At 40.0% G+C, this 25,926-nt stretch overlaps 1 protein-coding gene across 10 annotated transcripts in view; it reads left to right on the plus strand.

The window, feature by feature from the left end:
- LOC122553234 (N-heparan sulfate sulfotransferase 4-like) overlaps positions 1–25,926 on the plus strand; it is an 889,310-nt gene that overhangs the window by 436,995 nt on the left and 426,389 nt on the right. For 2 of the 10 annotated variants that reach the window (XM_087985585.1, XM_087985736.1), the window contains 2 exons: positions 17,755–17,813; positions 19,731–19,881. The exons of 4 other annotated variants lie outside the window; for them this stretch is intronic. The gene's annotated coding sequence lies outside the window, so the exon portion shown is untranslated. Of the gene's footprint in view, positions 1–10,133; positions 10,232–13,081; positions 17,176–17,754; positions 17,814–19,730; positions 19,882–25,926 lie in introns of those variants that run through there. 4 more of the 10 variants (XM_087985671.1, XM_043696866.2, XM_087985655.1 and 1 more) reach the window with 4 other exon arrangements.

The raw sequence follows: 25,926 nt of genomic DNA on the forward strand, positions 1-25,926 counted from the left end.
TTTTTAATAACACTACAAGTTACGTTAACTCTAATTTTACAAAAGTGCTTTATTGCAGTTGGTGATAATTAGAAATAAAAGTAGAAAATGCTGTAAAAATTCAATGGGCAACATTTTTAGTGAGAGAAATGGTTCATATTTCAGATTGTGAGACTCCATCACAACTGGAAAATGCTGATTACGGAACAGGTTTTAAGCAATTACAGAGGCAATGAACATGAAAATAAAACAAAAGGGAAGGTCTGTGATTAGTTTAGAAAATAGGAGTAATTAAATTCCAGTAATGACAGTGCAGTGCAAAAAGAGATAGTAATGGGACTGGTAAAGAAACAGAAGAGAGGTCTAGAGGAGATGAACTGACAAAATCAAAATTATTACCAGCAATTGTTGTCTGAAAAGTGCAAGTGAGCGTGATTAGTGCTATATTCGATAAAATACTCTGTCTTTTATAATGATTTATTTGGTAAGTAATTAAACCAGCAAACAGTACTTTTTAAAAAGAATAAATATACAATTACTTACACTGTGTGCAAAATACAGCAAAACCCTCAAGAAATGTCTCTAACTGTACAATGCAGGAACATTTTGAATAAAGGTTCATTAATTTTCAGAGAAAAACTTTGGTCAGTACAGACCATCTGTCAGAACCATTCTGACAAAGGGTTATTAAATTAAATGCAGATTGACATGCTGTGCATTGCTTTAAACAGCTGGGTTATCACTTCACTTTCACTTAGCTTTTGTGAATGAGAAGTAGAAAAATGGGATGAAGTCCTTGGATCATTAAGGAGAACTGCATCTAGTGTTAAAGCTGTGAAAAAGGCTGTGTAGTCAGCAGTTGCAGTTCTACAATTGGCCTATTGTCCTTGACTGTCGAAAAATTCTCCAGGGTTCCTATTCTTGATTATTGAAAAATGAGGATGTTATTTTTAAATTTGGGTTCTTGGGAAATGGGTAATACTAATAATCCAGTTTACATCACGCGGCATATTAGGAGTCAGCTACAGAGTGAAAAACTGGAATCACGTAGACCAGTCTGGTAAGGCTGACAGATTATCTTTTCTGTCAGATATTAGTGAACTAGTTGCATTTCAGCCCATAACATGTTTATAAAAAAACAGAATTTGGTTTGATGTACTCCATTGTTGTTGTTCTTCTTGCATTCCCTGGCCAAAAACAAGTCTCGCCCACAAAACTATGTTAGACAAGAAGACCAGTCCAGGATCCTCCCCAATCAGGACAGTGATCAAAACACAATTTGATCCACACAGCTTTATCTAGCCAAATGAAACAAAGAGATCCCAGGGAGTCCAAGTTACTGCAGCAACACATACTTTACACGTGTATTGTAGCCTGAAGCTGTGTATAGTGATGGCAGCTGGAGGCTCCAACTTTTATTCCATAGAATCACAGAATCCATAAAGTTTGGAAGCAGGCCATTCGACCCATTGAATCCAAACTGACCCTCTGAATAGCATCCCACCCAGACCCACCCTCCTTACCCTATTCCTGTAACGCTACATCTCCCATGGCTAATCCAACCAGCATTTGGGCAATTTAGCATGACCAATCTACCTAATCTGCGCATCTTTGGACTGTGGCAGGAAACCCGGAGGGAGCCCATGCAGACACCAGGAGAATTCTCTGGCACTGTGAGGCAGCAGTGCTGCTACTGAGCCACCATGTTCATCACATGGTTGAAGAGAAATGTCTCCTGTTGTTAGTGAGTTTTGAGATCAGAGCTTGCAGCTTAAGGATGCTCCTTCTGCACCTCCAAACTTCCACTCCACAGTTAAGTATCATAAAAATATTCATTGTTGACAATACACATGTAGAATGTTCATTTGATTCGTGCCTGAGAAAGTTGTTGAAATCCATAGAGTATTTTATATTCTCAACAATGCAAGTATACAAGTAAATCTGACAGCACTAATAGAGTCATAGAGATGTACAGCACGGAAACAAACCCTTCGGTCCAACCCATCCATGCCGACCAGATATCCCAACGCAATCTAGTCCCACCTGCCAGCACCCGGCCCATATCCCTCCAAACCCTTCCTATTCATATACCATCCAAATGCCTCTTAAATGTTGCAATTGTACCAGTCTCCACCACTTCCTCTGGCAGCTCATTCCATGCACGTACCAGCCTCTGTGTGAAAAAGTTGCCCCGTAGGTCTCTTTTATATCTTTCCCCTCTCACCCTAAACCTATGCCCTCTAGTTCTGGACTCCCCAACACCAGGGAAAAGACTTTGTCTATTTATCCTATTCATGCACCTCATAATTTTATAAACCTCTATAAGGTCACCCCTCAGCCTCTGATGCTCCAGGGAAAACAGCCCCAGCCTTTTCAGCCTCTCCCTATAGCTCAAATCCTCCAACCCTGGCAACATCCTTGTAAATCTTTTCTGAACCCTTTTAAGTTTCACAACATCTTTCCAATAGGAAGGAGACCAGAACTGCATGCAATATTCCAACAGTGCCTAACCATTGTCCTGTACAGCCGCAACATGACCTCCCAACTCCTGTACTCAATACTCTGACCAATAAAGGAAAGCATACCAAACGCCTATTTTACTATCCTATCTACCTGTGACTCCATTTTCAAGGAGCTATGAACCTGCACTCCAAGGTCTCTTTGTTCTTGTTTACTGATCAGTACCTTGTGATGCAACAAAGAGGCAACCACACAAGTCATTTGACTAGATGATAACGTCAGGTTTCCTTTCCTGAACTAAATGGGTTTCAGTCCATAAATTACTACATTTGTTGAAATTAATCTCACAATTGTGAGTATTTCGAAGTTTGAACCTCTAGAAAGCTAGCTGGCACTAAATTAACAGCAGGTAAATGCCGGAGAAGAGGTGAAAGTTGCTATCATGACATCAAAACAGCACATACAGGAAGAGGCATAGATTATTTTGCTGATGAAATTCATTCACTTTTCATCCGGTATCCTCACTCCATCTGTCTGTCTTAGTTCTCAAACCTTTAATAACCTTGCCTAGCAAAACTCAATCAATCTCAGTTTTTACATTTTCAATTCACCAAGCCTAGAAAGCTTTGATAGAAGCTTCAGTCCAATATGCTTGCGCCAACCAGACAACCCAATCTGACCAAGTCCCATTTGTCAGCATTTGGCCTATGTCCCTCTCAACCCTTCCTATTCATATACTCATCCAGATGCCTTTTAAATGTTGTAATTGTACCAGCCTCCACTACTTCCTCTGGCAACTTGTTCTATACACCGTCTGCGTGAAAAAATTACCCCTCTTTTTAAATCTTTGCCCTCTCACCTTAAACCTATACCCTCTGGTTTTGGACTCACCTGCACTGGGAAAAAGATCTTCGGTATTAACCCTATCTATGCCCCTCATGATCTTATAAACCTCTATAAGATCATCCCTCAGCCTCTGACACTCTAAGGGAAAAAAGCCCCAGCCTATTCAGCCTCTCCCTATAACTCAAACCCTCTAGTCCTGACAACATCCTTGTACATCTTTTCTGCACCCTCTAAAGTTTAACAACATACTTCCTACAGAAGGGCAACCAGAATTGTACACAGTTTTCTACAAGAATCCTTCTACAATTATATTCTGTGTCCTATTATCACATCCTTTTTATAGATTCTAAGATTTGTTCTATGACTGATATTAGGCATCAATTCACATTTTTAGCTTTCCCTCCTTTCTTAAAGAGTGGGAAAGACACCACATTTTTAAAAAAAACTGCTCAAGATAAAACCTCATGGATAGTAATTGACTAACTAATAGGATGCAGCTAATGAGGATAAATGGGTATTTTCAAAATGGAGAATTGCAACTAACACGAAAGACACAGGAATTTATGAAGAGGTCTCAACTATCTACAATCAAAATACCAAATCTGCAAAGGAGCAAGCTACTCGCTGATGCTCACTGTTTGGGTCCTGACTTAATTATAAAACATGGAAAGCCTGTGACAGAATATGTCATCAACGAGTCTTAGTAAAATTGAGTTAATGGGGGTCAAGTAAAAACTCTGCTGGGTGGAGTTAGAGCACCAAACTCCCATTACCCTTTATGTGACAAAGGCCTTTGTTACTCTGAATGGCAACACACTAATTTTAAGGCTATGTAGTGTTATTCCAGAATCAATGGCAAGCAAAATAACTTATCTTTATCTGGACTATCAAATCCTTTAATAATCATAAACATTTCAATTACATCACACTTTAATCTTCTATACTAAATAGAATACAAGCCTTGTGTTTGCAACCTGACTTAATAATTTCCTCTCCCATTTAGCACCCATATAATTCTTGTGAATCTGCATTGGACTAATTCCAAATGCAAACTGTCCTTTTTGAAGGGCAGAACTGTTAATAGTACTCTAAATCATGTCCAAGCAGAGCTTTATAAAGCAGTAGCATAACCTCCACTACTTTATATTCCAGCCCTTTTGAAATAAAGGTCAACATTCCATTAGTTTTGTTAATTACATGTTGTACATGTCTGTTAGATTTTTGTGATTTCTGTGCTTGGACTCCAAAATCCTCTCTGTTCCTGCTCAGTTCTTAGCTTCTCACCCTTTAGAAAATACCCCGATCTATCATGCTTATGTCCAAAGTGAATGACCTCATAATTTTCTACTCTGAACTCCACCTGCCACTTTTGTCTACTTACTTAATCTATCAATGCCACTTTCTGTCTTTCTTCTTCCATTTACTCTATGTACTGTGTCCATTAACTTGGTCCATCAACAAATCTCAATATACTGCTCTCAATTCTTTCATCTAAATCATTTATAAACAAAATGAAATGTTGAGTCCCAGGACCATTTGACACTACCAGTCACATTCTGCCAAATGGAGCTTATTATTTTCACTTCTCTCCTACTTCTTAACTGATTCGCTACCCACGTAAATAGATTTCCTCTAATTTCATGTATTTTCTGTTTTTAGTAGTCTTTTACATGTAAATTTATGAAATGCCTTATTAAAATCCACATTAATAACATCCATTAATAGCTCAGTTTCTATCATGCTACCTACTACCACAAAATGTATAACTGCATTCAGGATACATTACATACCTTTTACAAGTGTCTGACATCTGCCTTTGGTCATATCTTATTCGTCCAAGTATTCTGTCGCTTTGGGCTGAATCTTTGACTAAGTTTGAATTTTTTGGAGAAATTTCCATTGCGAGACCCAGTGAGTTTTCTCACTGTACCTTATCAAGTTTGCCACATTAACTACCTTGCCTGCCCTAAGACTAATTAGATCCAAGACCAGCATTATCTTAGCACATGCCATTCCCAGCATACCTCACCACTCGAGACACATTCACCAACAATTGGCATCCCTTGTGCTAGCACCATCTTTAAAAAGGTTGCTATGCACCCAAAATAAGCACAGGCATTCCGAACTTACCCTGATTATTCATGGACAGTCTCTGAACTTGTCCAAGAAGGGATAGATGCCATATGATTCTCTGACAGCAACCTGGGGGTTCTGGTCGAGGGGGTGGTGCAGCAGAGTGCCACACCACCAGATACTAGCAGCTGGCTGAAGAATACCTCCTTGATCAATGTCATCTCTACAGTCCAGAACACCGGCCAGCAGGCATTATGAAGGTCAGTGACCTTCATTGCTGTGCCAGGGCTTAGAGTTACACTCTTCTGTCTACCTTTTGTAGGCGAACGTGAGAATGGCAGATGCTGGAGATCAGAGTCAAGATTAGAGTGGTGCTGGAAAAGCACAGCAGGTCAGGCAGCATCCGAGGAGCAGGAAAATAGATGTTTTAGGCAAACGGCGATTCTTCCCAGTCCTTGGATGCTGCCTGACCTGCTGTTCTTTTCCAGCACCACTCTAATCTTGTCTGCCTTTTGTGTCTGTCTCTCATTACGCGCGCGCGCGCGCACACACACACACACACACACACACACACACACACACACACACACACACACACACACACACACACACACACACACACACACACAAAGACACACCTCTCCCTTTGTTCACCTGCATCAGGACTGTGTCACCCACTTCAAACCCAGAGTCCCTTCCTTTCTCTCATTACAGGAGAGGGCTGATTTGAAGATGCTGGTGTTGGACTGGGGTGTACAAAGTTAAAAATCACACATCACCAGGTTACAGTCTGACAGGTTTATTTGGAAGCACTAGCTTTCAGACCACTGCTCCTTCATCAAAAGGGCTGAAAGAGCTCATACTGGTGGAGGGTTGCGTGAGACCGCTCACTTCACACTACTTCTAACTTCTGGCCATGATGCCTTCTCTCTCTGGTGTCCTGTGGATTCTGTCAGCACGTCCACCATCTCCATGGTGGAATGGCCAGCTCCTCAAAAGTTACATTCTCATTCTCTGAGGATAATACTGTCAAGGCTTTAGAGAAAGCATCAGCAAGGCTACCTCCCATACATGCCCCCAGCTGAAATACCGGTACCTCAGTGGGAATGTGAGGCTACGAGTGCAGGAGCACAGTCTGCTGATCACTGTGTCAGCTCTGCAGTTGGTTGAGGAAGAAGCAGCCCAGGCAGCTGGTGCTCACAGGACTGCCGGAGACCAGGTACCCGCTCAGGCCCAGACAGGACAGGGCCCTGTGCACCAATTCATCCACATGCACTGGGAGGCAGATAGCTTTGTTGGAGGCAATGGTCTTTATTGACCAGGAACTGCTTCGGTGCAGTAGGTCATGCAGAAATTTGCCTGCCTGTAAGGACAGTTGTCTGTTGTCATGGAGAAAGAGGTCCCGATCCCCTCCGGTATTCTGCACTGCCACTGGTCCTCAGAATTGAAGGCGTGGTGACAGAGAGGGGCAAAGAAACCTGGTGCACATGTCAGGTGCCCCTTGCTTATCAGGAGTCAGGGCAGTGAGAGGAAACAGCAGCTGAAGGAGCAATCACATAGCACCCTCAGACATCTCCACTCAAGACACTCCAATAGGTGGCCAGACACTCCACCTCCAGCCTGCCTGCTCCCTCTCGGCCTTTGGAGCCCATGCCCAGGAGGGTCAACTTACAACAGGCAAGAAGACCCTCAGCATCTCAGGGCTGCCCAGATACAAGCACCCCCCACAATGGCTAGACCAAACTTTCAGGGCCAACGGAGTCCATTGTCCCTCTCTCCTCTGCTGCAGAGTGAGGGAGTATACTGAAACAGCGTAGAAAGGAGAAGAAAAAGAAAACTTATTGAGGGAATCCAGTAGCATGAATGACAATGCAATGCTTTCGCACCTTTTTGATAAATGTCACTGACTTCAGTGGTTGTTTGTCTGTCTTTGAAGCCGCCAGTGGTGTTGTTACCGCGTGAAACATAGCTCATGGCCACTTACGTGATGTCCCAGAGACAGAGCTCTGTGGTGATAGCTTTCTGCAGCATCTAGAAGCAAGAGACAGAAAGCAATAGGAGTTGGTGACTCCTTTGAACATCCCAATTCTTTCGTAGCCTCTGCATCAGAAGGTGTTGGTGTCAATGAGTTTCTTATTGTCTGGGGAAGGGAGAGGTGCAGCAAACAGGAGGGAATACATTTAGATGGCCATGAATTAAGGACCCCACACTGTGTCCTGTCCAGTGCAAGGATCTGTATATAATGTTCTTTCCTTTTATTAGGCTAATCATGGCGGGTCCTGCAGCGCGCTCTCACAGGTTGAGTTAAGGTATGATCACAGTTATTTTCTTTCTCATTTCACACGTGAGATTTGCTGCCTGATGGATGGTGAAAGCGAATGCTCCTCAGCCAGTAGCTTGCAGCCTCAGAGTCTAGGTTTTGGTGAGACCACCCCTTTTCCTGGTATCAATTGCCATAAACCCAACAGGCTCTGCAGGATCAATTCTGGCTACCTGCATGGGCCTTCACCTGCCCACCTTTTCCATTCAGCCCCTGTCCTGCCACATGATATGACCATTGCAAGTGTGATCATCTATTTGCTTAATCTCCACCCCCTGAAGCCAGGAACTCCTGACCTTAGATGAATTCTCCCCCCTCCTCTATGTTTGACCCCCATTCCTATCCATGCCTTACATGAACCACTCCCCTTGCAAATTCTGTTGCCCCCTCCCCCCACAGCTTTCCCTTTCATTTCTGCTGAAGGGCTGACCATGGCCCACCCACTTGTACAATCCAACTAGACTGCCCCAGACAAGGAAGTGTCCAAACCTCTAACTGCTGACTATACATTTTCCTGACCGTGTTCACCCGAGCTTCCAGACTGGCTGCTATGGAGCCTCAAAATTGACCAGACTCCCAGACGACAGAAACATGAGTACTGACAAGAATACCCTAATGGGACTCTGCACTGCGGCCAATCCCTTGGACATGTATCAGAAGCTGCCTTTGGTGTACTGCCTGAACTCCCCTGACTGATGAGTGTCAGCATGGACTTCAGTGAGACTGCTCCTCTGAAACTGAGACTTGGCTCCCTGCTTGCTGCACACACTCCCTGCAGGCTGCTAGTCTGTTGGAGCAGATGTGAGATTGATATAGCACACTGCAAAATGTACTTATCTCAGGACTGTTGGGCTGCATGACAAGCTACCTGGTTCTATGAGAAAATGAGGACTGCAGATGCTGGAGAAGCACAGCAGGTCAGGCAGCATCCGAGAGCAGGAGAATTGACGTTTTGGGCAAAAGCCCTTCACCAGGACTGCACTAACCGGCGTGGCAAGGCATGGATAATACAAGCATGTAGGTAGGCATGATGAAAGTGAGTGCTAAGAGACCACACAAGCTGCCCTGAGATGCAGCGTACTCCAGCTGAGGAGCTGGATGCTAATCTGTGCACGCACACTGTCCCTGCTGCTGCCTTTCATTGCTAGTTGATAGTGCACCCTACATTGCAAATCTGTGCTTTTAGGGCACCCTGCCAGTATATCAGAGAAGTACAATGACAGTTATGAGGGGTTGGCAAATGCCAGTGTCCATGAATGAGGGGCACGTGGATCAAGTTCAACATGGAGTTGCTTCAGAGAAAGTAACAGGCTGAATCTCCTAAGTACCTGCTCTGACTTCCGTGGCAAGTTTTCTTGATGTCTAGTTCATTTGGTGCTTTTGGTCAGATAGAAAGGTGAATATGAATGATGTGTGTTCAGCCGCCAACAAGGCGTTTAACAAGTAACAATCCTTTATATCTGGTAACTTGCTGCACCGCGTCTCAAAAACATAAAAATGCTCTTTGTATCGAGATGGGCCTCCTCTTGTCTGATTCTGCCACAAATCTAACCATTGCCCATATTGCTCAGGGCCTTATAAGATTCAGCCCATTGTGCCTAATGAGAGATTTAAGTAACTTCTCCATAACAGCTGGCACACTAATAGGCCAATTACTTGCTCATTTAAAACAGAAATGCTTGCATTCAAAGAATGTTTTTTTTCTAATGACAGCAGGGTATGCTAAAACACTTAATAGCCTGTGATGTACTTTTGAAGTGCAACCATAGTTTTCAATTGTTCTGTGTTCAGTTATGTCACTGTGATAATTAAACTCTGCTTACTGTACTTGATTGGTTAAGCCTGGTTGTCAACCCAGAGCTGTATTAAAACAGACACTCAATAAAAAAAAACCTAGAAGCTGGAGCTGGAAAAAGCACATATGCAGACATGTTGTGAATGCAGAGATATTTCAAGTCACTATAAATAACCAGTTACACACTTCAAAACTAGTGTCATCTCTAATTGCTATTAGGAAAATCAAATGAATAAAATACACAACAAATTCATAAAATACACAACATTATTCACTGTTATAACGTCAGCAGAGTGTCAGTCAATTTGTATAAAGGCCCACAAATGTCTCTCAGCATTGTGGTAATCGCCAAATAATCTGTTATGTGAAATTCATTGAGGGGTAAATACCGGCCATTAAATAACTTGCGGGCTGTTTTTTTTTAAATAGTGCCATGGATCTTTTCCGTTTATCTGAAAGAGTAGATGGGGCCTTTTCTTAACATTTCATTTAAAAGATAGAATTTCCATCAGTGCAGCAGTCCCTCGGTATTTCGCTGGACTGTCAGCTTGGATATGTGTTTACACAGAGCTCAAATCTTGGAATGGAACTTGAACCTGCAGCACTCTGACACAGAGACTAGAATGTTAATAATTGAACCACGAGTGACAGCTATTTTCCCTGGTCTATCTACCTTTCCTTTCTTAAACTGTCAACTGATGCTGCCTGGTTTCCAATCCAAGAAGACAATTACTGAACTGAGAGTTTTGGAGGACAATGTGAGTGAATCAAAATTAATTGAGTTAATTGAGCTTCACTGAGTTTATAATACAGCTGTAGGCATTCTGCACCTGAGCTATGTCAGCATTTACGTTCCAAATAAGCCTGTTTCTACCCTCTTTGATTTCGCCCCATCATTACATTCTCCTTATCCATCTTTCCGACTCTGTTTACTCGCCTTCTCTTAAGGAATAGTCAAAGTGAACAGCACTTGCAGTCATGGATTCCATATTCTTACCATTCTTTGGGTAATGAAATGATTCTTTTTTCATGAATCCACTTTTGTTTTGTTAGTGACTGTAATATGCTGATGCCTTCTAGTTACCAATTCTCGCAGTAATAAGGATTTTGTTAATATATATCAACTCGATGGATCTTTCATTGTCTTAAATCTTTCTAACAGTGACTCCCTGCCCCCTCTTTTCTAGTAAAAAGAACCTCATCCTCTTCAGTCTTTCTTGATCAGTATGTGCTGATCTGCTATTACCCTTGAGACTATTTTTTGTCTGTCGCTGTATATCCTTTTCATCATGTGGAATCAAAAAATGTGCCCCATGCACATATCCAAAGTTTAACACAGCTTTAACATAACTTATTTGATTTCAATTCTCTCACTCTGAAAATCAACCGTAGTGCTTTATAACCCCTTTTTAGTCCCTTATTCCCTGACTTTACTATTTTTAATTATTTCTAACGGCACTATTTGATCTCTTTGCGTCCCTGCACTGTTTTGGGCTCATGTTAGGCAAGCAGCAGCTAGACTGATTAGTTTTCACACCAAAATGCTTTTGCTCATGTTGCAAAATTATTTTATGTCCTCTCCTATTCTTTCAGTCTTCCTTATGTTAACTATACTACTGCATATACTCGGGTAATAGTCAAATTTGTTTGACTACTTTTTAAGGTTAAATTTATGAGGTTGACTATTACATGGATACTAATTTTGAGGGGCTGAAATTCGTGCCTGTCAAAATTCACACTGTATCATTAGCAGAAGCCCAATTGATTTGTAAATGAATAAAGAGAAAAAAGAATTACGGTAATTCTGAAAACTTGGAGCGGAATAGAACAGCTAGCATACTGGAAGATCAGGAGCAGAGTGGAACAACCGGCAGACTGGAAAGCTGGAGCGGGACATGACAGCCGGCACACTGACTCATAAATGTTGATCTGCGATCTGTGAAGAACTAGGGCTGACTTTTACGTGAGATCAACTATTACTTGCGTGTATACGATACGTAATTTAGTGACAATTGTATATTTTGAAGTTGTACTTCCAATTCTCAAATATTAAGTTACAAAATGAGTAACGGCGGTCCCAGCACCAATCTTGGGAACATCCAAATCTCACTTTTTCATCCAGTTGATTAGCTACCTTTAACCTCTGCTGTTGGTAACCAGCTCACCGTCCATTATGCAATCTGTCCCTCACTCCACAAAATAAAATGCATAGACTGGATAGAGTAGATGGGGAGAAACAGTTTCAACTTGTAAAATGAACGAGAGAGCATAGATTTAAAGTGATTTGTAAAAGAAGTAAGGCTGAAGTGAGGAAAAGCCTTGTTGTTTAACTCAGTGAATAGTTAGGATATGGAATGAACTGCCTGGAAGTGTGGTGGAGATAGAGACAGAAAGTGCTGGAGAATCTCAGCAGGTCTAGCAGCAATGGTGAAGAGAAAGCAGAGTTAATGTTTCAGGTCCCGTGACACTTCTTTAGAACTAATTGTAGCTCGGAAAAGGTTGGTGGTATAAATGCTGAAGATGGGGTAAGGGTAAATGGTAAATGAAGATGGACTCCAGAGAGAGAGAGAAAGCAGATAAAGAAATGGGTACAGGTCAGCCAGGGAGAATCAATAGCTGCTCGTATGAAACTAAAGGTGGTTAATCAGTGGAACTCATTGCCACAAAAGACTCTGGAGGCCAAGTCATTGAGTGAATTAAAGACAAAAATAGATAGGTTCTTGATTAGAAAGAGGATCAAAGGTTACAGGGAGAAGACAGAAGAATGGGCTTAAGAAACATATCAGCCATGATTGAATGATGTAGCAGCCTCAGTGGGCTGAATGGCCTAATTCTGCTTCTATCAAATGGTCTTATTCATCTCTAATTTATCTGAATATTTATGATTGCAATCTTTTTTGACTCGGGTCCATCCACTCCAAATTTGATTCATTTATTAATTTTCTCTCCATTAAAAGTTTACTTGCTGATATTGTCAGGACCATTTGTTTTTATTTTTGTGTTTCTAAAAACTGGGCATTAAGATGCAAAAGAAGTGTATTAAAAACAGTGTTTGTATAGTTTTACAAGCAATTAACCTGCTACTCATGGCAGACAATGTAAATAACTGTTTAAACAGGCAGTAATTCAGATTGCAGATAATATAGAGCCGAAAGCGTGTACTGTCGTAACTCTTGTGCAACAAGAAGCTGTTTAATCTGTGGGTTAGTGATAGTTATCAGTGACAGAGAAATTTTGTTTGCTGAGAACATTGTGATTGGCTCTTGGGTGGAGAGTGTGTTGCTGGAAAAGCACAGCAGGTCAGGCAGCATCCGAGGAGTAGGAGAATTCCTGCTGAAGGGCTCCGGCCAGAAACATTGATTCTCCTGCTCCTCGGATGCTGCCTGACCTGCTGTGCTTTTCCAGCAACACCCTCTCAACTCTGATCTCCAGTATCTGCAGACCTCACTTTCTCCTGGTTCTTGGGTAGCTGAGCAGCTTGGAGCTGGAAACAAATCACACAGAGAATGAGAGAGGAAGAGAATTGTATACGTCTGCTCCCAGCCCAGAAGCCAAGCGTTACATACTCAGTTTAAAACCTGAAGAAAACCAGTTTTTTTTCCCTACAGCAGGTGCTGTAAGCTGTGACTCTTGAACTGAAAAATCAGAGTCATTTTCTCAGCGAACTCTACTTCTTACAAACTCATGGAATTATCCAGAGAAAGATATCTGGACAACAAGGGGTGTGGCCAGCCAAAGAAGGATCATCTCAACATTGGAACCAGGAAGCAAAGATCATTCAACTGTCATTTCAGTTTTTCTACGTTTGCCAATAATCTATTTTCCCTATTTGTTTCTCTGTATCTATATGTCTAAGTGGTGTTTATATAAAGGGGATTAGTGTTAGTAGTGTAAGTTATCAGTGTACCTGTAGCTATAATCTAATCACTTTGGTATAAAGAACAAATTTTGTGTAGTATAGAAACCTGGTCCAAGCTTTATATCAACCTTGGTCTGAAAGTCAGATAAATTGGGGTGCTGAGCATACTTTTAAAACCATGTTGACATTTAGTTTGACTCTGGGAATAGTGGGACTTGATTTAGGTGCACTCTCACCATGGGCTGTAAAAATAGTTCAAAAATTTTTGAACATTTGTTTTAGTGCCAAGCTAAATGATATCCCTGAAAATACTGAGAAAAGACAACCAACTATTAAGTATTTCAGCTATTTTGCAGTCATTACTTGCAAGTTCATCTTTCACATCCCTGAGACCCCCATTCCCTACCTGACATTCTTTTGTTAGTCATGCATGTATAGAATGCTGCAGGTTTCTTTGTATCATCTTATGGCTTAATATTTGAAGTTCCTCTTTACTTTCTTAATTATCTTTTGAATTCCTTTCAAACCTATTTGTCATTTTCGTTTGCAGTGTCTTTGCAGTTCCTTTTGCCAATCTTGCCTTTGTTTGTGCATTTAAGATGTGTGTTCACTTTTATCATTAAGTATTTAATTATCCATGTTGTATTATTATTGGCTAGCTTGCTGTCTGTTTTTTAGGGGACTATATTCTTCCTGAACTTTATTATTCCATTTTCTTCCTGTGAAAATGAGCTTTATTTGCAATAAATTCTATTACTCTTTACCTTACCTAGGCCTTGATCACTCATAATTTTAAATCCAACTGTTATGTCACCATTGCTTAGATGTTCCCTGTACTTGCTTCTTGTAGCTGCTGGGATTCATTTCCCGTGACTATATCCAGCTATGGTTCTTCTTTGGTTGGCCAGTGCACTATGTAAAAGTTTTTCTTTATCCTGTTTTTTTATTTGCAAACTTGTTTAGATGCAGCTCCATCTCCAATATTATTAGTCAATCTTATTTATTCATTTCATAAACATTGCTCACCAGCCTTTTTCATGCCTTAGTGACTGCAGAATATCCCATTAACATTATAGATCTCTTGTAATCCTTTATCTCAAGCTTTACAAATTACTTTTCATTTTTTAATGTTAGTCATGTCCTTTCTTTTTCTCCCCTACTGCTACTAAGTTTTCTGTAATTTGTACAGTACCTCCACCCTCCATTACTTACCTAGCCGTTATTTTATGTCTAGTAATTATTTTGTACTTCTCTAACTGTATTTGTCCCCTAACTCTTTAAGTTTCTCTTAATTCTCCTTGATCAGCATAATTTCTTAATACATATATCTCCTTTTTGTTATCTTCTGCCATATACTGGCTTCAGTTCTTCTCCCTCTGCCCACCATCCCTCCCAATTCCCAGTATGGTTCCAAAGAGCAAGCTTCTCTCTCTGGCATAGATTACTTGTGGAAGCATGCATTGTCCTGGGCTTCCAGTCCCCAGATGTTTGGAGACTAGACTTGCAAACCAAGATGCATATTGGGGCTTCATACATGTCTTGACCTCTGTGGGGATTCCCAATGATTCCAACTGGCAATGCCTCTGCTTCTCTAGACCCTCCGAAATTCTGAGTTAGAATCAGAAGCACTGGACAATTTTTGGCATATTTACTTGGTTAGACTAAAAAATTCCACTGACTAACTATGTAACCACACCTCCAATCACTCTCACTAACCACTTCCTCCCTCAATGACTCTGGCCTTGACTCCCAACCCATTTGTCACCTCTGCCACTGTACCATCCTACTCTCCAACAACAATATCTGCCTAACAACCAACTCACTTGCCAACCTACTGACCTACCACCACTGACACACTCTACCACTGCCATCATTGCCACTCTGACCTGTGCACTCCTACATAGTGCTATGCCTGTGGCTGCAGCCTAACTGGGGGAAAGGGTTGGAGGAAGACTTCAGAAGTCTTGACAGGGGACCTCAGAACAGTTTCAGCTGAAGCACTTTTGTATGGCTGGCAGCAGGAACACTGGTGGACTGTCAGTGGTAGGACCAGGAATGCTGCATGCTGGTAGAGAGGATGGTATGGATTTTGTTCTCACTTTGGAACCACCGCCAATCAGTCAGGTGGCACCTCAACCAACCCTCTCATAGAACACAGCTCGGTTGATACCTATGAAATCTGAACAGATGATCCATTTCAGCACTTAGAGTCCCATCAGTGATGGCAGCAGTTTAAGCTGAGATGAGCCTAGCTGGATTGCAAGGCGACAAGCAGAGATTTGATGACCTTTGTGTGACTTTCCTTGACAACACTGATATATTGGCCAAGACTGTCCGATTGAGGTTGGACTAATGCACTGACAGAGCGGGGAAATCCCTGTCGTTTCTCAGGGAGAGGCCTGATGGAATCAAATTCCTCAACCACCAAGGGCTTCCCACCAATCAGAGGCTAGCATATTTCCTCTGCTGCTGGGGATGCACACATCAGAGATTTAAGTCATGATGGCATCCCAGAGTGGAGGTTCAATTGCGACGAAGAAGTTGATACAGGTCTGCAGATGCATTAGGAACCAAGACACAGAGAGACTGTAGGCTGGGAGTTGTGAGAGGAGGGTGCACTGGGGTCCAGAGGTGAGAGCAGTTTTCAGCAGCCACCTTCCCCGAGGCCAGGACTTTGGATCAGTCACAGAGTGCTTAATTATAGAGAACCCTCCAAGGGGAAAACCTAACCGGATTTAATGGTTGACTCTCCAGATGCTGGAAAGCCATATAGCTTCATTTTAATAGCTAATGGTAAAAGTGGTAAGTCTAATAGAGTCAGGTAGATCAGCTCTGTATGTTTGACATACATTTGATTGAATTTGTTGATAGATGATGAATTGGGGTGTGGTGCATTCAGCAGAGTGAGAGATCGGTACCACCTTTTCAAAGGCAACTAGAGCTGTCAGTGTATGCTGGGAGTATATGTCCACTTCTGAGAAGGGAATTGCTAACAAGTGGCTTTATTTGATGCTGTAACCAAGTCCTGAAGACCAAGCTTATGACATTGGAAACAGATAGCCATGGAGTTCACTGACTTTACAATAAATATCTGGAGGCTTCAATTATGTTCACTTACTTAATTACACTCAATTAATCTACTTCAATTATGTTGTTAACTTTGTTTTAAGTTGGAAATATTTTACAGGTGAATGCATTAATATAATGGCTGCCCAAAAGTTTATTTCCACCCTATAATATTCCAATTAGGCACCCAATATATGTGTCTAAAGGCTCTGGATCTATATCTGAGAAACTTTGAGCCCACACTATGCGATCTGCTACCCTTATTGCTCCAGTTTCTTCTTTCGCAGAACACTTTTCCCAGCCATTTCTAACAACCAGAACAGTCAAAGTGTACTTCACCTTGTGGAAGTTCAAGTTAGCTTCAGTTGATCCTAACTGTGTACAAATCCAGACTCTGTGCTGAGTACACAGCCCATCAGCAGTTTATTTAATGTTGGATCACATGACATAAACATGGAGGAGAGCTAGCGGTACAAAGTTTACATGTTATCTGCATCACCACCATTGGGTGCAAGGTAACTTTATCCATCATGGAAGCCAGGCACACGAAATAGAGGAATGATATACTTACCTTGTCTGGTAGCATTCCTATTACACTATTGTCTTAGCCAATACTAGTGTAAAAGGTTGACTAATGACAGTCAAGTGTTAACTGTAGGACTTTTGTCATTTACCACAAGCTTCCCCTTATTGTGACACAGCGAGAAACCCCAAAACATCGCAATGTTGTTATAATTGTCTGGAATACAAGCTGCTGACAAAATGAAGTTCTTGCAGGTATATATTTTGTATACTATCATATATCTATTTAAATATATTTTTAGTTCATTGAACTAAAGTAGTCTGCTATTTTTCTGTAGAGAATAAAATTCAAAATTCACATGCTCAGGTCTAAAATGATTGATGATTTCTTACACAATTCCATGCTGTGAATTTCATAATATTCATAATCAAAATAGCCTTGACAGGAGACAATACACAAAACAAATATTTTTGAACTGACAATATGTTTAGGTCTCTGACATTGTAAAAAGATGAGTTATTGAGTTTTCAGAATTTTCTTTGTAGTGTACACAACAATTGACAAAGTTACCCCTATTTGATCATGTATATAATTCTTAACAATGTTGCATCAGGTTAATTGCTTAGTATGAAATATCACATGGATTCTAAAGAAAATCCCTTGTATTTAAAAAAAAATGCCCATTAATTATTGTTCACCTAAAAATATGTTTAACTGAAAGGCCACTGAGTCAACCTAATATTAAATTTATACTCTGAAAATGTGTTAGCGTTTAACCAGGATCCCCTAAATAATGTCCTAAATTGACATTCTTTTGCTGTTCCCTTCTCTAGTGCAAAGTTCTGTATTCAGCTGGATTCTACTTGGTGTTCATTATGGATTCTTTCTACAGGTATTTTCAATTTGATTATAAAGGACAAATGGAGGAAATCTTTGTATGTATAATATTTTAAAAATAACATATCCTGTTGAACAATTACATTTATTACTCTTCATTTATGTATTCAACTTTTTTTAAAAATCAGAAGTATTTTACAGTTGCCCAAAAGTTTCTTTCCACCCTATAATATTCCAGCAGGCACTCAATATATTTTTCCTAATTGATATATATCTCTTAAATGACACTTACCGCATCAGATGCAAAAATAGAGTCACACATTTGCCAAGTTGAGAAGATTTCAGATCCGTTTAAAAATAATGGATGGGCTCCCTTTCCAGAATTCCTGACCCCATTTTCAGAGCTGACAATTCTTTACATGATAGAGTACAGGTAGTAAACTTGCATCTTGTGCCCCTGACCAAGCCAGCTCCACAGTGGGGGCAGGAATCTCCTAGCCCACCCCAGGTATTATCGAGTTTTGCCAGTATCTCCATGGCTTGGGTTGATAACCGCTCTGATGGGTTGTGAACCATAGTATGGGTTCAGGAACCTATTGAAAGGTAAGGTCAAAAGATCTTTCCCATGCTAAACAGCAGCTTCCCATGGCCCTCCAGCCAACTGATAATCCTTTGTCCATGGTCTTTGAAACTCTCCAAGCCAACTCATTGCAGTTCCATGGCCATTTGCCCAGTAGGTACATTGGCAAGTATGGAATTGCTAAGAGGAAACAAAACTCCCATTCAGAAACATCCTTTGAAGAAAAATTGTTTTCCTACAACATATAAATATGTCAGTTAAAATGGAAAATTATCAATAATGGATACTTAAAACACATATTAATCTTATTCAAATAAAAAGGAGAGATTGACAAAAGAGACCACAAAAGTAATAACTTGCTATAATCATTTGCAAAATTAACAATTAATTTCATTTGTTAAAACAGGTTCCTTGCTGAGCTAATACTTTCATTGGCCTAGACTCTAATTCAAGGATATATAATGAGAATAGTTGGATGTCATCAGACCATCTAGATTACTTACTCCAATTTCTCACACAGGCTTTTTGTTGTAACATTCACATGAGTATCCTGTGTACAATGGGAAAAGAGTTCCATGTACTTCTGGAGCATGTCCATATATGTGCTGCACAGGCAAAGTGTAATTTAGCTGTTCATAACCTCTTTCTGCCATTTGCAGAATGCAAATAATCATAAAAGAAATCATTGTTGGCCTTGCATTAGGGCTTAGAATTGCTTTTTTCAGTTCAAATTATCCTCTGCATAATTGTAACATTACATTTGTTTGATTTTTTTTCCTACCTGTCAGAAGGCAGTCAGTTGGCAACTCATCTTATGTTGGATTTCTTTGCTTAGCTGAAACAGCTCTTAGATATGAGCTAAGAATGGACGATTTCACCAGCATTAAATGCCAACCCCAATACTCTAATACATTCAGATGGTTCAGTTGAGGTCTGGCTAGTCTTAAATGTTTTCATTGTAAAGCTTTTTTTTGCCTCTGTTGTGAATATTTTATTGGTAACGGCACAATAATTATGCACAGCTACTGCCCAACCATTAGTATTGCATATTTTGCTATTTGCATGTTAATTTGCAGCTGTCTATGATTTAGGCCATCCAATGGTATACAACACGGAGCCCTGCGAATTAAATAGCTTAACCACCAGCAGTGATCATCTTGACCTTTACTGACAACTGCCTTATTTTCCATTGTTTGTAATTGGAGAAACATAATGAACCAAGAATTCATTAATTATAATTCCTGCTTCATATTTTAGTATAAAGGCTGATTAAATGTTAAAAGACTATTGCAAATTTAAAATCCTTTATGTAAGGCAAAAGGACATTTAAATATCGGGCTGCAATTAGCTAAAACATTGACAACACCTAAAAACAATCTTCGATTAATGCAGGAGACTGCGAAAATCTGACCTGAAATTCGTGGCACAGATAAAATTGTCCAGTATAAGTCTGTGAAGCAAGGGCAAGAGTGAAACATGCAAGAAAATCATTACTGACTGCAGGAGAATGGATCGTGGCTCTAATTTTCCACCTCACAAACAAGTAAGAATGACCTCGTCCAGTGTTTTGTTGTTTTCTCTGAAAATAATAAGTTTTTAAGCACTAAATATTCTCCTTCTGTTTTCAACATCTAAAAAAATCAATAAAACCTTATTTATTTTATTGATGCTTTCAATATATGAAAAAGTAGCTTTAATTTCCATGTCATTACATTTTATGAAAAGAAATGGGTTCTTGTTTCAGAATTTAAAAACTGCTAAAATGAGAACAAGAAAGCAACTGCAACTGCAGTTCTGATTTTACATCTTTGTCTTTTTAGTTCTGTTATTATCCTAACTAGGTCATTAATGTAGGTGTTTGGATAAAAATTCTATTATAAAAGTTTTCTTCTCTTTAGTTAAACAATATCATAAGAACATAGCAAATTGAAGCATTGATAAAAGCCCATGCATCATATTTAAATTCACTCAAATATTTAATCCCTTATGAAAATAAACATTTTTATTCATTCTTCCACATCAAAGACAGCTAACCCTGTAATAACCACATCAAACAGTCAATTAAATGGAATTTAGGGGCCCAAATTGCGTTAACAGATTATAGATGCTGTCAAGCTGTAATAATACTATAATAAAAGCATTTTTATGCAAATCAACAAACATCAATTGAAATTCTAAGCACATTTATTTCAATATTTAGATGCAAGTCAGCTGTTTCTATTTTCAAAGTATAAAGGGCTGACTGTTCAGTTTACTTAATTGCACAGAACATATTCTCCTTTTACAATACATCTGCACCCTAAAAATGATTGGACCTGGCTCACTGAGATAAGATCCCTCTTTCCAGTGAAAATGGAGTCTGTTTTGAGATCAATACTAAGTTCAGATGGCTCTGCTATGTTCAGGTTTCTCTCGTGTGCCTTCTTAATTACCTGCTGCACCTACAAACCATTTTTTTGTGATTCATGCACAAAGGCACCCAGGTGCCTCTGCAGAGCAGCATGCTGCAATTTTTCACCATTTAGTAATAGTCCATTTTGCTGTTATTCCTACTAAAATGGATGACCTTACATTTACCAACATTGTGATTCATCTGCCAGCCTCTTACCCATTCACTTAACCTTTCTCTCTCCCTCTGCAGACTTCAGTGACCTCTTCATACTTTGCTCTACCACTCATCTTACTGTCATCTGCAAACTTTGACACACCGTACTTCATCCTCAACTTCAAATCATTTATGTAAATTGTAACCAGTTGCAGTCCCAACACTGATCCCTGAGACACAAGACTCGCCACTGATGTCCAACCAGAAAAACACCCATATATCCCCAGTATTTGCTTTCTGTTGGTTAACCAAACCCCTAGTCATGCTAATCCATTACACGTTACACTGTGCACACCTTGATCTTATGCGGCAGCCTTTTGTTCAGCATTTTGTTAAATGCCTTCTGGAAAGCCAGATATTCCACCTCCACCAGTTCCCCATTATCCATCGTGCTCATAATGTCCTCAAAGAATTCTAGATAAACGTGTCCTGCCTTTCATAAACCTATGATGTGTCTGACCATTTATTTTAACTCTTCATGCTTCATGCCCCTCTTGTGTGCAGACCAAACCTGCATGCCACTAACTCTAAAATGAATGATAATAAAATATCTATAACCTTATATCTACTGCCATAATGGCAACAAGTTTTCATCAAGTTCCCTCTGCAGCTCTTAAGGTATTTGTTTTCTTCTCTCTGTACTGCAATGGAAATTGTGATAGCAGCCATCAGTTCTATCATGAAATTAGTTGTCTTCCAGTTCAAAACTGGAAGGAATAGGATCCGAGCTCTATGCAGAGTCCTCACCAGTACACCTTGGCAATCGCAAGAGATTGTCTGACAAGCTTGTCAGTACCCTGAGAGTTTCTTATCAGCTTTTTCCAGTTGGTCAATTTATCCTCTTTAGAATGCCCTGCACCAGAACACACCTCCCTGCTCACATTCTGTGGGGCTGGCAAACAACTCTCCAAGTCTGGCTACAGCACACCTGTGTCCAATGAATTATGACATGCAGATCCCAACTAAAATACAGTTCGGGAATCTGAGTTAGTGACTGTAATTTTCAGATTAGGTGACTGTGCTTATTTCTCAGAGACCTGGTTCAGCTCTTGCCCTTGCTTCTGAGGAGGATTTGTCTGGCCAGGTAATATTTCTTGAGTAGCTGAAGACCGAAAATTAAATGAAAACAATCATTACATTGAGAGTATACAGGTTGGCTTCTGGCATCTCATGCCAAGGTAAAAGCATGAGGGAGAGATGGGATTTGAGAAGGACTATACATCTGAAATAGACTGTAATTCTGAATGTTCTTGATGGCATTGCATTGCAAAGGCTTCATCCTCGAGCAGTATCTCTACAACAGGCTTAGGCGGTTATTGTGTTTTCTGGCTGCTCTGCTTTCTGTAGCTGTGGGCCACCATGTCTTTCAAAAGAGTAAAAGATGTTGGTGATTTTGTTTTATTGTGTTTGTGGTGAAATCTATTCTAAATGCAAGAAACTGCTGAAAGGCAGCAACGAGGCTATGATGCAATGCATAATATGGTGGTTTTTGTGGTGAGCAGGAAGGTGCTGGCTTTCTGTATGTGGTTGTTGAATACTTACAACACTGCTGCAGTCAAATCTAAAGACCAGACTCCATTAACTAGCATCCTGACCAGACTAGCCACTTGCAGACTACTGACAGATAAATGGCTTCTATCCTTTAAGTCTTCCAGTGTCATATCCAAAAACCTGAATTCTTTCTTTTCACTGTTTGACAATCTGGGGATCTTTTCAGCAAATTCCTGCAGAGATATCAACTGCATGTTTCTGACTAGTACAGCGTCCATTTCAGGAAGGGAAAGGGACAGCCTGTTGAGCATTCAGCCAGCAACAGCACAGCTGCACTCAACAGAACGTGACACCTATGGACATGAGGAGGCACTTTGAAGTTTGCATTCCTACTGCTGAAATTGAACCACGCGTGTTTAGGAAAGTGAATTGTAACCTCTGCAATCAGGAGGTATTTCATTTATTGTGCTCCAAAGTGACAGTAGTACATTCAAAAGTGCAAGTCCCTTCAAAGCAATTCTGATCGCTCCTGGTTCTGAAATATAATTTTTGGGTTGAGACATTTGGAGGATAGGTCTAAATTAGCTAAAGTTACTTGCTTTGGTTATGTATTCTTGTGGAGATGTCAGCTAGCCTTTTTGGATTGTTAAAGATAGGCATGAATGTCTATAAAAAGTGGATAAGGTGTTTGGAATGGTCAAGGTATCAAATTTTTCAAATAATCTGCCTTTTAATTTTACAGTATGAACAACCACCTTCAGTTGGACAAATCAGTGCTTCCAACTTCAATATGTGTTTATCAGCCTAAGGCTGAGGGTTGTCATCACAGGATTATTGTTGCTTCCACAGCCCGTTATTACAGTGGATTGGGGCTGGAGAGGACTGTCATTTCACTGATTAATCGGTCAAAGAGGTTAAATGAAATTAGCTGTCTGTTATGGGGTGATGAATGCAAATGTTTGCTTTTATAAGGGATTAAGTATCAAAGGAAATGTTTGATTTTAAAATGGATTCAGAATGATGGGATTTAAATGTATTAAATGAGATTTTATCAATTGAGGTGTCTTTATGTAAAAATAGTAAAATCTTTAATGATAAAATAGGTTTGTTCTATTCCATCTTGACTTGACTTCTGAGGTCTACCCATGGTGAATACACGATGAGATGTCGGCTGTATGTATGGGTAAACCTGGTGAGTGGGGTCATTGATTAGCATGAGTTAGTATTAATTGGCACAGAGACGATATAGGGGAGCTCATGAGTTGACACTAAGGTGGCATGAAGAGTTTGAAGAGCCATGGACATGGGTGAGGGGCTGAAAAGGCATTTTGTTTTCTACAGAGCTGGTGGGCCCAACTTCAGTTAGTGCCCTTTTTCCCAACTTTGAATGTCTTACCATTTGGGGTACTTCTTCCTGAGTCAGATTTGTGGGGACGGGACTTTTTTCAACACTGAAGCAAAAAAACTCAATCTTCACCAAGTTTCTAACATCCCACTCTGTTTACAATGAATACTATTCATGTTAAGCTTAATGGTTATGCTTATCTTCGTGATACGTGATGAAATCTAAACTCACTGATTTTCTAAATTACAACTCTTTGACTAAATAGAGAGCAAAACTACAATTGTACTGTCAGTAAGGAGCTTCACTCATATGAAGGGTGGGCTAAAGATAAAAATCTCCAACATTTTAGCCCTGTCCCCAAACTCTGTGCTTTTTGACCAGTTGCCATCTCAGTATTTAGGGGCAATGATTTACCCATTATACATAAGACTTGTGATGAATGTTTTATTGAATTGAGAGAAAATGTGACTAGCTGTGAACAGATGCATGGTGTCAAAGGTTGTCTTAATATTAATCAGGCCTAATACTTAGTTTAATTAATGTTTTAGTTGTGCAATAAATAATTGCAGCATTCTTAATTATCTACACATTTATGATAATTAATGAAATAATTATTCTTTAGAAACTAACTATTCAGCTCTAACCAGTAGACTGTTGTAACATTTCCTCACAATGCAATTATTACCTGATACCTATCGCAAAATATCAGAATTTATGTTTGGAGTGACAACTTTATAGGGTGATTTCTTTCTAATTCTGTTTCTTTATCTGGTTTCATTTTTTGGGTAGGTTGTTCTTTCTCTCATCATACATGTTTCTTCACTTTTGATTTATCTTAGTGTCCATTAGCATAAGTAATGGTTCATTACCATTTGTATTTATAATAAATTAATCACGTCTTGGAGTTACTTAGGTACCTTCGGGACTTGGAAAGTGTTTCTGGGAGATCTATATCTTTTTGAAATCCACCTCTTCATTTGCCTGACCGATGATTCTAAAGCACAGAACAGAGAATTCCACTGTTCAATGCTTGGGAAAGCCTGACGGTCGTTTCTTGTCCTTGCCATTTGTTCATCGTTTCTGTCGTTACTTTGATAATATAGATTTGGAAATGCCGCTGTTGGACTGGGGTGTACAAAGATAAAAATCACACAACACCAGGTTATAGTACAACAGGTTTATTTGGAGGTACTAGGTTTTGGAGTGCTGCTCCTTCATCAGGTGGTTGTGGAGTATAAAATCTTATTCTCCACAATGACCTGAAGAAGGAGCAGCGCTCTGAAAGCTAATGCTTCCAAATAAACCTGTTTGACGATAACGTGGTGTTGTGTGATTTTTAACTTTGATAATATAGGAAACATTGTGATGCTGAGGTGGTGGCCCCTTTTTGCTGGAAACTGTAGGTTCAAGTCCAAATTGATGGCCATGGAATATGTGTTTGTAACATTGCCAAATAAGGTGAGTATCAGCCAACACTCACATTGGCAGGTCATAAGAGTGGGAGAGATTCCTGATCAGCCACATAAGGGGGAAAAAATTGAAGTCTCAACCAAGTTTCAATGTGCAGGAAAAGGCGTATGTTTTAAGGACAATGTCATTTTGGTGTTGTGTTTTTAAAGAATTGTTTTAAAAACCAGTGTTTTAAAGAATGGTTGAACTTTTGAGAGCAAGTAACCAGCTGTCCATTGCAGGCATTGTTAATAACTGTTTAAACAAGTGGTAATTAATGTTAAGATTGCAGATGACCCTGGAGCCAAAAGTATGTACTGCTGCAGCTCTTAATGGCGACAAGAAGTTGACTTGCCTGTGGACTAGTTAACAATGACAATGATCTTTTGCTTGCCAACAACTTTGTGATTGATTCTCAGATGGCTGAGCAGCTTGGAGCTGGAAACAAGTTACAGAGAGAGAGAGAGAAAGAAAAAGAAATGTAGAAACTTCCTGATCTGTACAGTCAAACCTGAAGAAACCCAATTACTTTTCCTGCAGCAATAACTTTAAGCCATGACTTTTGAACTGATGAATCAGAGACAGTTTCTATGTCAATCAGCCATTCTATATTTCTTACAAGCTGGTGGAAATTTTCAGAGAAAGACAACTGAACAAGGGCCTGACCAGCCAAAGAAAGATCATCTTGGCATCAGAAC

This window comes from Chiloscyllium plagiosum, unplaced genomic scaffold (assembly GCF_037043375.1).
Source record: "Chiloscyllium plagiosum isolate Xiang-an unplaced genomic scaffold, Cpla_swu_hap1 HiC_scaffold_1, whole genome shotgun sequence".
NCBI classification, from domain to species: Eukaryota; Metazoa; Chordata; class Chondrichthyes; order Orectolobiformes; family Hemiscylliidae; genus Chiloscyllium; species Chiloscyllium plagiosum.